General features: G+C 42.5%; 1 protein-coding gene across 1 annotated transcript in view; it reads right to left on the reverse strand.

Moving 5' to 3' along the window:
* EFNA2 (ephrin A2) overlaps window positions 1–11,945 on the reverse strand; it is a gene marked incomplete at its 3' end in the record, with an annotated part of 291,821 nt that extends 279,876 nt beyond the window's left edge. Inside the window, exons 1-2 of the mRNA XM_083364928.1 lie at window positions 9,893–11,945; window positions 7,682–7,843 (exon numbers count right to left, since the gene is read on the reverse strand). The remainder of the gene's footprint in view (window positions 1–7,681; window positions 7,844–9,892) is intronic.
* Window positions 11,946–12,534: the final 589 nt, after the last annotated feature.

Below are 12,534 nucleotides of genomic sequence, written 5' to 3' on the forward strand. Positions count from 1 at the left end.
AAATACTTCACTCCTTATCTCCTGCTTTCTAGCCGGCTGCCTTAACACTGGATCAAACTGGCTCTCAGCTTTAATATTGCCTTTTGCCCCAAAGATTTACAGAGGGGCTGCATTTAAAAAGTGGGGAATCACTTTCCTCTCTGCCCCCCCCGCTTGATAATTTATCAGTCAGTCAGTCCTATTTAAGATCTGCCCATTTCCTTCACTGTGCAATGTAATATTTAAAAAGTAAAGTATATATATATATATATATATATATATATATATATATATATATATATATATATATATATATATATATACATATATATATATATATATATATACACGGTATATATATATACGGTATATACATATATATATATATGTTAAAGAGACTAGAAATGTTAAAATTAATTAAAAGGTGGGAGGTGAGGAAGGCTTCCATTTTTTTCTCCCCTTCCTCTTGGCTGAATGGATTGGAGCGGGGAGGCTGCTGCCACCCCTACACTATGGGCATTAGGATGAGTTGGATGGTGCAAAGACTGTTTATTTCTTTATTAGATTTATATGTCCCCCATCTCATCTATAAGGTGACTCTATGCATGACACACACACCCTCTCTCTTCCCCCTCCCCGCCCCTGGAAATCTTACCCCTATAGGAAGATAATCCCCTTGAGTATAGCGGGGCTTATACCCATATAATTGGCAGTGAGGACTGGAGGCTCACACTTTTATTTTTATAAAACTGAGAATTTGTGTGCACATTTTTCTGAGGTAGTGGGATTTGGGCAGCAGGATGTTGACTTGTAAGGAAATCTTTAGATTAGTGATCCTAGCTTGCATACAATAGCATGAACATAACTGAGTTTGTGACCTACAGGTGGTTCTTGACTTGTGAGGACAATTGGGGAGGTTATTAAGTGAATTGTGCCTGATTTTAGGACCTTTTTTGCCACAGTTGTTAAGCAAATCACTGTGGTTGTTAAATGAATCGTGCAGTCATTAAGCGAAACTGGTTTCCCACATTGACTGTTTGTTGGAAGCCGACTGGGAAGGTCCCAAAGGGCGATCATATGACCCTGGGAGGTTGCAGCTGTCATAAGTACGTGCCAGTTGCCAAGCGCCCAAATTTTGAACAAGTGACCATGGGGATGTTAGAATGGCTATAAGTTCAAGTACAAGTTTTAAGTCACTTTTCCAGTGCCGTTGTAGCTTCAGTCACTAAATGAGTGGTTGTAAGTCAAGGACTGCCTGTTCTTGACAAAATGTGTCTTGACTGGTCTTCCTCTTAAACAAGGGTTGGCTGCATGTGATGTGGGTGCCACAAAAGCTGCACAAACTTATGTATCTACTAAAAAAACCCATTAAAGATCAGAAGGCCATGCATCAAGTGAGAAGGGGATGGCACAGAAGCAAGCGTAGACTGCAAGAATGGAGAAATACAGTGAATCAGGATGGTGCAAAATTGCTTTGCTATTTTTGATTATTTTTTCCTGCATTATGAAAAAGATCACATGCCCTAACAGGTGTGCATGCGGTTACAACCCTAGGGACTGAATTTTATCTGCGGCATAGCCTGATATTATTATTATAATAACAGCAACAACAACAACAATAAAGTTGGAAGGGACCTTGGAGGTCATTTAGTCCAACCCACTGCTCAGGCAGGAGACCCTATACCATTTCAGACAAATGGCTGTCCAGTCTCTTCTTAAAAACGTCCAGTGTTGGAGCATTCACCAGTTCTGGAGTCAGGTAGTTCCGCTGGTTAATTGTTCTGTCAGGAAATTTCTCCTTAGTTCTAGGTTGCTTCTCTCCTTGATTAGTTTCCATCCGTTGCTTCTTGTCCTGCCTTAGGGCGCTTTGGAGAATAGCTTGACTCCCCCCTACTCCTTCTTTTCATTAAACTAGTTGTTGTTGTTAGCTGCGAAGTCGTGTCCGACCCATCGCGACCCCATGGACAACGTTCCTCCAGGCCTTCCTGTCCTCTACCATCTTCTGGAGTCCATTTAAGCTCACGCCTCCTGCTTCAGTGACTCCATCCAGCCACCTCCTTCTCTGTCGTCCCCTTCTTCTATTGCCCTCGATCTTTCCCAGCATTAGGCTCTTCTCCAGTGAGTCCTTCCTTCTCATTAGGTGGCCAAAGTATTTGAGTTTTAGCTTCAGGATCTGGCCTTCTAAAGAGCAGTCAGGATTGATCTCCTCTAGGACTGACCGGTTTGATCGCCTTGCAGTCCAAGGGACTCGCATTAAACTAGAGTCATACCCAATTCCAGCAACCGTTCCTTATATATTTTAGCCTCCAGTCCCCTAATCATCTTTGTTGCTCTTCTCTGTACTCTTTCTACTCAACATATGCAAACCAACTTAGATTATTTGTTTGTTTGTTTCTCTCCCTCCTGTATTATTTTTATAAACAACTCAAGGTGGTGAACATGCCTAATATAGGTAGTCCTTAATACCCCAGTGGAAGCCAGAATTTCTGTTCCTAAGCAAGGCATTTATAAAGAGAGTCATGTCTGATCTTATGATAGTGTTTGCCACACTTGTTAAATGAATCTGCTGTTGTTAAATAAATCATGTGGTCCTTAAATGAATCAGGCTTCCCACACTTACTTTGTCCGAAGCAGAAATGGCAATCACGTAATCCAGGGATGCTACAGCCATCCTAAATGCAGGTCAGTCTCCTGGTGATTGGTCCAAAAGCACCCAGCCAGCTTTCATGCCTATGGCGGGATTAGAACTCAAAGTCTCCTGGTGATTGGCCCAAAGTCACCCAGCCAGCTTTCATGCCTAAGGTTCAGTGTATTACATATGTCCCCAAAGCAATTAATTCATTAATAATGGCAAAGCCTGGTGCAGTACATAGTGATAATGTTTCATGAGCAATAATCGTATTTTATTAAAATAAGTCTACTCCTTTTCAAAACATTATTATTATACAAATCTCAGTCCTATTATTACCATCAGCTCTATCTTTTTCTAATTAAGAACTGACAAAATAGTTTATAAAAATTATAGTGGCATCAGCTGAAGGCAAAAGAAGCTACATAAGTCACTTCCTGCCACAGGAAGCGGTGGGGAAAGTCATTTAACCCCCCCTTTTCTTAAGTGAGACCAAATTGAAATGGTGCTTACAGGTAGTCCTCAATTTACAACCATTCATTTAGTGATTGTTCAATGCTACAATAACTCTGAAAAAAGTGACTTATGTCCAGTTTTCACACGATCATTGCAGCATCCCCATGGTCATGTTGTCCAAATTCAGACACTTGGCAACTGACTCATATTTATGACAGTTGGAGCGTCCCAGGGTCATGTGATCACCTTTTGCAACCTTCTGACAAGCAAAATCAATGGAGGAGCGAGATTCAATTAACCATGTTATTAACAACTGCAGTGATTTACTTAACTGTGTAAAAGATCATAAAATGGGGCGAAACTCAGTTACCAACTGTCTTGCTTAGCAACAGAAATTTTGGGGCTCAATTGTCATAAGATGAGGATTACCTATACCAGAGGTCCCCAACCTTTTGGGCACCAGGGACCGGTTCCGTGGAGAGAGGTTTTTCCGCGGACTGGAGGGTGCGTGGTTTTGTGTGCTGCCTGCATCCCGCGGATGGGGCTTTGCTTGTTTGTGCGGACCGGTTGCTGGCATGCCGTGGCCCGGTACCGGTCCACGGAACAGGGGTTGCATGACCGACCTAATTTTATGACTTTTTTTGCGGTAGTGATTAAGCAAATCACCATGGTTATTAAGTGAATCCATATTCCTTAACTGAAACCATTGTTCGTTAGGGGGAGTATTTTGCGGAAAACCGGATGTAAACGCCAGCTTTCAGCAAAAATGTTGTAAATCGTGGTCACCTGAGTACAGGATGCTGCAAACAACTATAAATGCAGGCCGGTTGCAGTAGCCAAAATTCAGTCATGTGATCGGGGGGTTGAGGGTGTCAACCATCAGAACTTTGGAACCGGATCATAAGTATCTTTTGGAGGGTACATCATAACTTTGAATGGTTGCTAAGCGACCGGTCATAAGCCAAGGACTACCTGTACGTAATCAACCAATGAATCAATGAAAGAGTTGTACAGATAGTCCTCGACTTACCACACTGTTTAGTGACTGTTCGAAGTTACAATGGCACTGAAGAAAAGTGACTTATGACCGTTTTTCACACTTTATGACCATTGCAGCATCTCCTGATTCAGAGGCTTGGCACAACGGGTTCATACTTATGACCGTTGTAGTGTCCCAGGGTCACGCGGTCACCTTTTGCAAATATCCGACAAGCAAAGTCAATGGAGAAGCCAGATTCACTTAACAGCCATGTTGCTAACACAACATTTGCAGTGATTCGCTTAACAGTGGCGGAAAGAAAGATTGTAAAATGAGGCAAAACTCACTTAACAACTGCCTCAGTTACCAACATAAATTTTGGGCTCAGTAAGCACAAATCAAATGTGCTTTAGCAGTAGCCTTCATTCTATGTATATGCCTGCTTATTAGGGCTTTCACACACACCCCAAGCGGCATTATTACAAAGTCAGCTTATTGCCCCCAACAATCTGGGTCCTCATTTTACCTACCTCGGAAGGATGGAAGGCTGAGTCAACCTTGAATATGTGATACGTAGTTGTTCAAAATGGCCGTCCAAATCAGGAGGCTGTTTACCTCTGATTGCCCAGATGGAGGGGATTAAAAATGGGGAAGAAATATTGTATTCAGTACTTCTGGGCTTCCTGGAGACACACAATGCTGACCTGTCCTGGAATCAGGAGAGGAGGCGAAGAAAGATTTTTGTTCTGCTTGGGTGAGTTTCTTCTCAAGTTACCTTGTGAGGTAGGGCGCTGCTGGCTTTTATCAACAGTGGCAGATTGCATTTACTTTCTTGGAAACAATTTAGAAATCCTTGTCTCCAGATAGGTGTGCGATATATTTCCTCCCACTGTGCTTCAGGATTGCACCCAACGCTTTTGAGATCTCCAGAGACGGCCTTTCATTTTCTTCGGGTTTAAATTGGAGACAAGATTTTGTCAGCCCATTTAGCTTTACTCTAACACAGAAACCTGGGTGGATTTGAGGAAGAAGCCTATTTGGAGCAATATTTACTCCTTTAAAGGTAAAAAAAGGTAAAGCAGTCCCTGTGGATTTTACTCCACTGGTTGTTGCCAACTGTAGGAGGTGGTGCGCATCCTCCATTTCAAAGCTATTGAGTCAGTGCTGTCCGAAGACATTTCTGCGCTCATGTGGCCAGCATCTGTTACCTTCTCACCAAAATGGTACCTATTTATCTACTCGCATTTGTATGCTTTCGAACTGCTAGGTTGGCAGGAGCTGGGGTGAGGACGGGAGCTCACTCCATCACGTGGTGCTCAGGTCTTGAATCTGGGCTGCTGGCTTTCCAACTGACAAGACCAGTGTCTGAGCCACTGCAGCCCCATTTACTCCTTTAAAGCAGAGGTCCCAACCTTCAGGCTGTGGCCCACTACCGGGCCATGGCCCCTTGGCTGGCCACTGGGCTGCATGAGTAGTTGGCCAGTGCACATGCGCATATGTGTGCGCTCACCCCCTGTCCTTGCGCCGGTACTAGCCGAGCCGCAAGCCTCTCGCCGGCACTAGGAGAGCTGCGAGCCTCTTGCCGGCACTAGCAGCCCCATTTGTGGAGCGTGCATGCTCATGGCCCCGTTCACATGATCGCGCACATAGCCACATTTGCATGTGTGCACATGCATGCATAAAGGTGCCTGTCCCTCCCTTTCCCACCCGGCAGCCAACCCAGAAAGATTGGTGACCCCTGCTTTAAAGCATCTGGATCCTGCCTTCCAGCCCCAAAGGGTCTACAGGTAGTCCCTGACTTATGTTAGAACGCTGTGCTTGTAGTGGCTGTTCAAAGTTACAACAGTACTGAAAAAAGTGACTTACAACCAGTCCTCGCACATACAACCATTGCAACATCTTCACAGATATGAGATACAAATTCAGGCACTTGGCAACCTGCATGTATTTACAAGGGCTGCAGCCTCCCGGGGTCATGTGATCACCATTTGCAACCTTCCCAGCCAGGTTTTCACAAGCAAAGTCAATGGGGAAAGCCAAATTTGCTTAACAACCACATGATTCACTTACCAGCTGATGTGATTTGCTTAGCAACTGTAGCAAAAAAAAAGTCATAAAATTGGGTACAACTCGCTTAACAACCAATTTGTTCAGCAATGGAAATTCTAGTCCCAATTGTGTTTGTAAGTCAGTCATTATCTGTATTACAGTGTTTCTCCACCTTAGCAACCTTAAGATACATAGACTTCAGTTCCCAGAATTCCCTAGCCTAGCATGCTGGCTGGGGAGTTCTGGGAGTTGAAGTCCACACTTCTTACAGTGGCCAAGGTTGAGAAACACTTGGTCTATTTACAACCTTAAAAGACATGATTTAAGAGGGAAAGGTTTTACAAGTGAAGAAGAAAGCAATGCAGATTATTTTATAAGTTTATAGAGAGGGTGTTTTCACCAAGAAAAGGACAAAGAATTCCCCCGTAATTGGTGTTCCTTGGAGGCAGAAGAGGTTTCTTCGGCTACATCTGGGCTCCCTGCCTAATGAAAAAGGGACAGATTAAATTAATTTTCAGGCAGTTGTTGGAATTAAGTGTTCCTGGAATTGTGCTCTCTTTGGCCGATATGAAGCTCATTTGTGATGCGGCTATCACTTTTGCAGAGATGCTAATACATAGAATCACAAAGCTGAGATTTACCCCAGAGGTCATCCATTGCAAACCCCTATTTGGGGTGGATAACATCACAAATTAACGTATAGAACTATAGAAATGTTGCAGAACAGACGAAATGCCACTCTCAGCCTAGTTCACCCTGCAGGGTTGTTGTGATGGGAAAATAGAATGCAGAAGTATTTGGTATGTTTGCTTCATTGAGATAACCAACATACATAAAAGGGGGGAATTAAAATGGTATAACAATAATAATAGTAAAGCAATTATTGGGTGTGTCTAGTGAAAAGAAGGACTAGGGGCGACATGATAGCAGTGTTCCAATATCTCAGGGGCTGCCCCAAAGAAAAAGGAGTCAAGCTATTCTCCAAAGCACCTGAAGGCAGAACAAGAAGCAACGAAGGGAAACTAACCAAAGAGAGAAGCAACCTAGAACTAAGGAGAAATTTCCTGACAGTTAGAACAATTAACCAGTGGAACAACCTGCCTCTAGAAGTTGTGAATGTTCCAACACTCAAAAAGAGACTGGACAACCATTTGTCTGAAATGGAATAGGGTTTTCTGCAGGGGGTTGGACTAGATGACTTCCAAGGTCCCTTCCACATTATTGTTGTTGTTGTTGTTAATCTCCAATATTTCCCACAGGGTTCTTAGCAGTTAGCACTAACCCTTTTCTTCTTCGCTCCCAAACTTAACTCTGTGCTAGAGGTAAGCAAGACATTTTAGATTCAAAACTTAAGTATTTTAAGCTCAAAACGTTTTCCCGCATGCATGAAACAGCACAAAGGGCTGCTTCGTGATGCAAACGGCACTTTGCTAACTTGACATGGGATATTTTGAACACGAAACAGCTCAGATGTAAAGCGTTTTGCACAGTACCCTGTTAATGCATTGCATCTGGGCATTTTCAGTTGCAAAACTCTATGCGTGCTGCTCTTTAATGCGTAAGGGAAAAACAACCCTCCTGGCACATACCTCTCTGCTGCGAAGGAGCGTGGCAAACTTCTGTGCTGTTTGGGCTAATCGAATCCAGCGCGGAAGCCCCTTTGCTCCATCCCAACCGGGAGGACTCCAGCAGCTTCCCTGTTTCCAGATGTGCTGGATGGCAGCATCCGGATTGGATAGCTGAGCTCAAGGCTGAGGAAAAAATGGAGGGAGGTGACAAATGGCTGGCGCTTCCAGATGAGGCTGTGTGAGGGACTGGGGGGGGCGGGTTTCGGATGTGACTCGTGCACCGAAGTGAAGAAAAGAGAGTAAAATATATTTATATATATATATATTCCAGTGACACAAACATTACTTAAGGTTTTTTCTTTTTTTTTCTTTTTCTCTGTGGATATGTGTGTGTGCGCGTGTGCGTGCGTATGCTGGAGAGAGAATGAATTTAGGGCATGTGAGGAAATATATGGCGATAATTATGCAATAATAATATGCATTTATACAGCTCTTTTATTCCTCGGTTGTAGGATATTCAATAATTAATTGCCTTGGCTGCATTCTCATGCTCCACCTTCTGCCACAGATCTTCAAGACAGAGACAGTTCGTTCTCTCGCCAAGGGCAGAGCTGTAGAGAATCGAATATTGGGCACCTCTGACGCTATTCGAGACGGAGGAATGCTCAGTTGCTCTCCCTAAATTCACCAAACTTCAGACAGCGTCAGCCGGGAATCAGAGAGAAAAAAAAAAATCAGGACACCTTTCCTTGACCTCCAAAAAGCTTTCCCAGAATTCCCTATGACTGGGCTGGGGAAAAATTTGGCTGCTGTACAGGTGATCCTCGACTTATAACCACAATTAGGACCAGAATTTTGGTTGCTAACCAAAATGGCAGCCACGGTTGATAAGTGAATCACTGCAGGTGTTAAGTAAACCATGCGGTTGTTAAGTGAATCCAGGACACCATGTTGGCTTTGCTTCTGGAAAGCTGCCTGGAAAGGTTGCAAAGGGTGATCACATGACCCTTGTATGGAGGCAGTTGCCAAAGGTCTAATTTATGACCCCGGAACTGTTATGAATACCTGCTGGTTGCCAGGCAGGCCAAATTTCGATCGTGTGAGCATGGGGAATGCTTCAACTGTGTTAAGTGCAAGGACCAGTCACAAAACATTTTTTTCAGGCCTCTTGTAACTTTGAACGGTCACTAAATGAGTGGTTGTAACCGTAAGGCAGGGGTCTTCAAACTTGGCCCTTTTGTGACTTGTGGACTTCAACTCCCAGAATTCCTCAGCCAGCATGCCTGGCTGAGGAATTCTGGGAGTTGAAGTCCACAAGTCACAAAAGGGCCAAGTTTGAAGGCCCCTGTTCTAGAAGGATTTTCTCTACTTCCTCTTCTCAGAAAAAATCTGAAAAATCGAGATTCCCACCTTCTACTTTGTATGAAACAGACGAGGTGAGCTGGTTTCACACAATTCGCCAAACCTGAGCTGCTGAGTCTGTACTGCTAGTCCAACTTACAACCACCTAACAGCCTGTCCATTACGGTTGCATGTCACGATGGCCGTCAAGGGAGATAGCTTCACTTAATAACCCCCCTCCTCTGTTCTCCCCCGATGCAGTTGTTTAGCAACCATGTTGGTCGTTAAGCGGAGCACAAGCTTCCTCAGAGTTGGAGTGGGGTCGAGGCCTGCCTGCCCCAAGCCTCTTCAAGTTGATAAGATTGAGAAAAACTGCACTACAATGTTTTTTTCTTGGTGCAGTGTGTTAATGTGAGTTTCTCTGCTATGTAAAGATGAATGAATTTCTCTCTCCGGGCAATATTTTTATGCATTTTCATGTATCTTTTTCCTATTGATATTTCCTTTTCTTCCTTGAGTTTTGCCAGCAATTCCAAAAATTTAAAGGGTTCGATTTCATATTTATTTACAAGCTCCACTCCGAGCAGGGTAGAATATCCCCCAAAATGCGTTTGTATATAAAAAAGAAATCAACAACACCCCCCAACAAATATACAAGTTGTTCTTGCTAATGCAATGATTTCAGAGAGCATGCTTTCATCAATGTTTTGCTGATGTGTGCAACCTTGCCATTCAGAATCTGGAAAAATGTATATCTCAGTGGAGAATCTGGTCCCAGTTCACCTATTGATTTGGGAAGTACAGGCTTAGTAAATTTGTTTTAAATGTTTAGTAAGTGTGCATTAAAATATGGACTGAATGCATCCCTGGACATCCTCATATATAACTTACCTGCTGACTTTTGATAATCCCAGCTTTTGCGGGTGACTTGATAGCTGTTTTCCAATATCTCAGGGGCTGCCCCAAAGAAGAGGGAGTCAAGCTATTCTCCAAAGCACCTGAAGGCAGGACAAGAAGCAGCAGATGGAAACTAACCAAGGAGAGAAGCAACCTGAAACTAAGGAGAAATTTTCTGATGGTTAGAACAATTAACCAGTGGAACAACCTGCCTCCAGAAGTGGTGAATGACAGCCATTTGTCTGAAATGGAATAGGGTTTTCTGCCTGAGCTGGGGGTTGGACTAGATGACCTCCAAGGTCCCTCCCAACTCTATTCTGGAGGAAGCTAGCACACATGTACTCCTCAACTTACAACCAGCCATTTATGAGCATTTGCTATTATGACAGCTACCCTGCAAAAGATACTTACAACTTGTGGCTGCCACCCCAAAGCAAACAATGGGCTCACTTAATGACTGTGTTGCTTTCTTGATGACTGCAAATTTACCTAACAACCATGGTGATTTGCTTTAAAAAAATGTCATAAAATTGGGTCAGTCGTGTGATGACCCGCTTTACAGCCAACATGACTTATGACCATAAAGCTCCAATACGGTCATAAGTTGAAGACTACCTCTTTTCCCAAAAGTGCCTTTTTCTGATTTCTTAAACCTCATAAGGAAGTTTCATGAAATATATTTATTAGTGTGGCTTGGATATCAGTCAGCTCAAACCTCCTTAACCAAAGGACACCATTATATTATATTTTGAGTATTTATTGCTCCTTGTTATTTATCTTGGGGTTTTGTTTCAATCTAATTACAGGTGACTTTCGCTACAGTCACTAAGTGAATCATGTGGATGTTAAGTGAATTCGGCTTCCCCCATTGATTTTGCTTGTTGGAAGCCAGTAGAAAGAAGAATTAATAGAATAGAATGGAATAGAATAGAATAGAATAGAATAGAATAGAATAGAATAGAATAGAATAGAATAGAATAGAATAGAATAGAATAGAATAGAAGAATAGAATAAGGAATAGAATAGAATAGAATAGAATAGAATAGAATAGAATAGAATAGAATAGAATAGAATAGAAATTGGAATGAAAGAATAGAATAGAATAGAACAGAAATTGGAATGAAAGAATAGAATAGAATAGAAATTGAAATGAAAGAATAGAATAGAATAGAACAGAAATTGGAATGAAAGAATAGAATAAAATAGAATAGAATAGAAATTGGAATGAAAGAATAGAATAGAATAGAACAGAAATTGGAATGAAAGAATAGAATAGAATAGAACAGAAATTGGAATGAAAGAATAGAATAGAATAGAATAGAATAGAAATTGGAATGAAAGAATAGAATAGAATAGAATAGAATAGAATAGAATTTGTCACTTTAAATGTACACTAATCAGCATACATTAAAATGAGATTTCGTTGCATTCAGCTCTCAAAGGGTAACCACCTCCAATATATACTACATAAACATGACAAAGGATTATGCATATACCCACATACACACACACACACACACACACACACACGTTTGACACAGAAACAACACAGTGTAGTTCCGATGTATACAGCCGGGAAGGTTGCAAATGGGGGATCAAAGAATATTGACCTGGTGATTGACAACATTTCATTTCCCTTATTTCCTTGAGTCATCTGAAAGAAGCACCAGGTTCAGAAACCTGCTTGTTTTCAAGAGAATGGAAAAGTCATTACTTCAGGTAGAACCAAGAACCTTCCCTCTTTGTTTAGATACCATGTTTCTCAACCTCAGCAGCTTTGGACTTCAACTCCCAGAATTCCCCAGCCAGCCATGCTTCATTTGCAAGGTGATCTTTCTTCAATGCAGACACCCACAAATTATCCTTGACAGAAGGCGGCCTTTTAAAAGGGATAAAAGAGCCGGCCTTCTTTTAAACACGATTCTGATTTTTTTTAATGCACTTCCTCTCTTTTTTCCTTGCTAAACTATCCCAGAGAGCCTTAAGGGATGTTAGACGGGTCCCCTTTTGTCAGCCATCTGCTTCGAGGAAGATCAGGGACTGTGGAAAAAAGAGACAGAAGATGAATAACAGAATTGCAGAAGAACAGAGAAGAGACCTTAGAGGTCTTCTAGTCCACCCCTTGCACAAGCAGAAGACCCTGTACCACTTTCAACAAACGGTTGCCCAATCTCTTCTTAAAAACCTCCAGTGATGGAGAAGCACAGTTTCTGAAGGCAAGTTCTTCCATTGATTGTTCTCACGGTCAGGAAATTTCTCCTTAGTTCTAGGTTGCTTCTCTCCTTGATTAGTTTCCATCTGTTGCTTCTTCTCCTGCCTTCAGGCGCTGTGGAGAATAGCTTGACTCCCTCTTCTTTGGGGCAGCCCCTGAGATATTGGAACACGGCTATCATGTCACCCCTCGCCCTTCTCTTCAATAAACATTAGACATACCCAATTCCAGCAACCGTTCCTTATGTGTTTTAGCCTCTAGTCCGCTAATCATCTTTGTTGCTCTTTTCTGCACTCTTCCTAGTCTCACCGTGTTTCTTTATATCGTGGCGATCAAAACAGGATGCGAAATTGGCAGCAAGATAGGGAATTTCTCCTTGATCTACTTTTCTCCAAGTTGGAGGGACGGAGAGCACAAAGAACAG

The sequence above is a fragment of the Vipera ursinii genome (genome assembly GCF_947247035.1).
Source record: "Vipera ursinii genome assembly, chromosome: 1".
Taxonomy (NCBI): Eukaryota; Metazoa; Chordata; class Lepidosauria; order Squamata; family Viperidae; genus Vipera; species Vipera ursinii.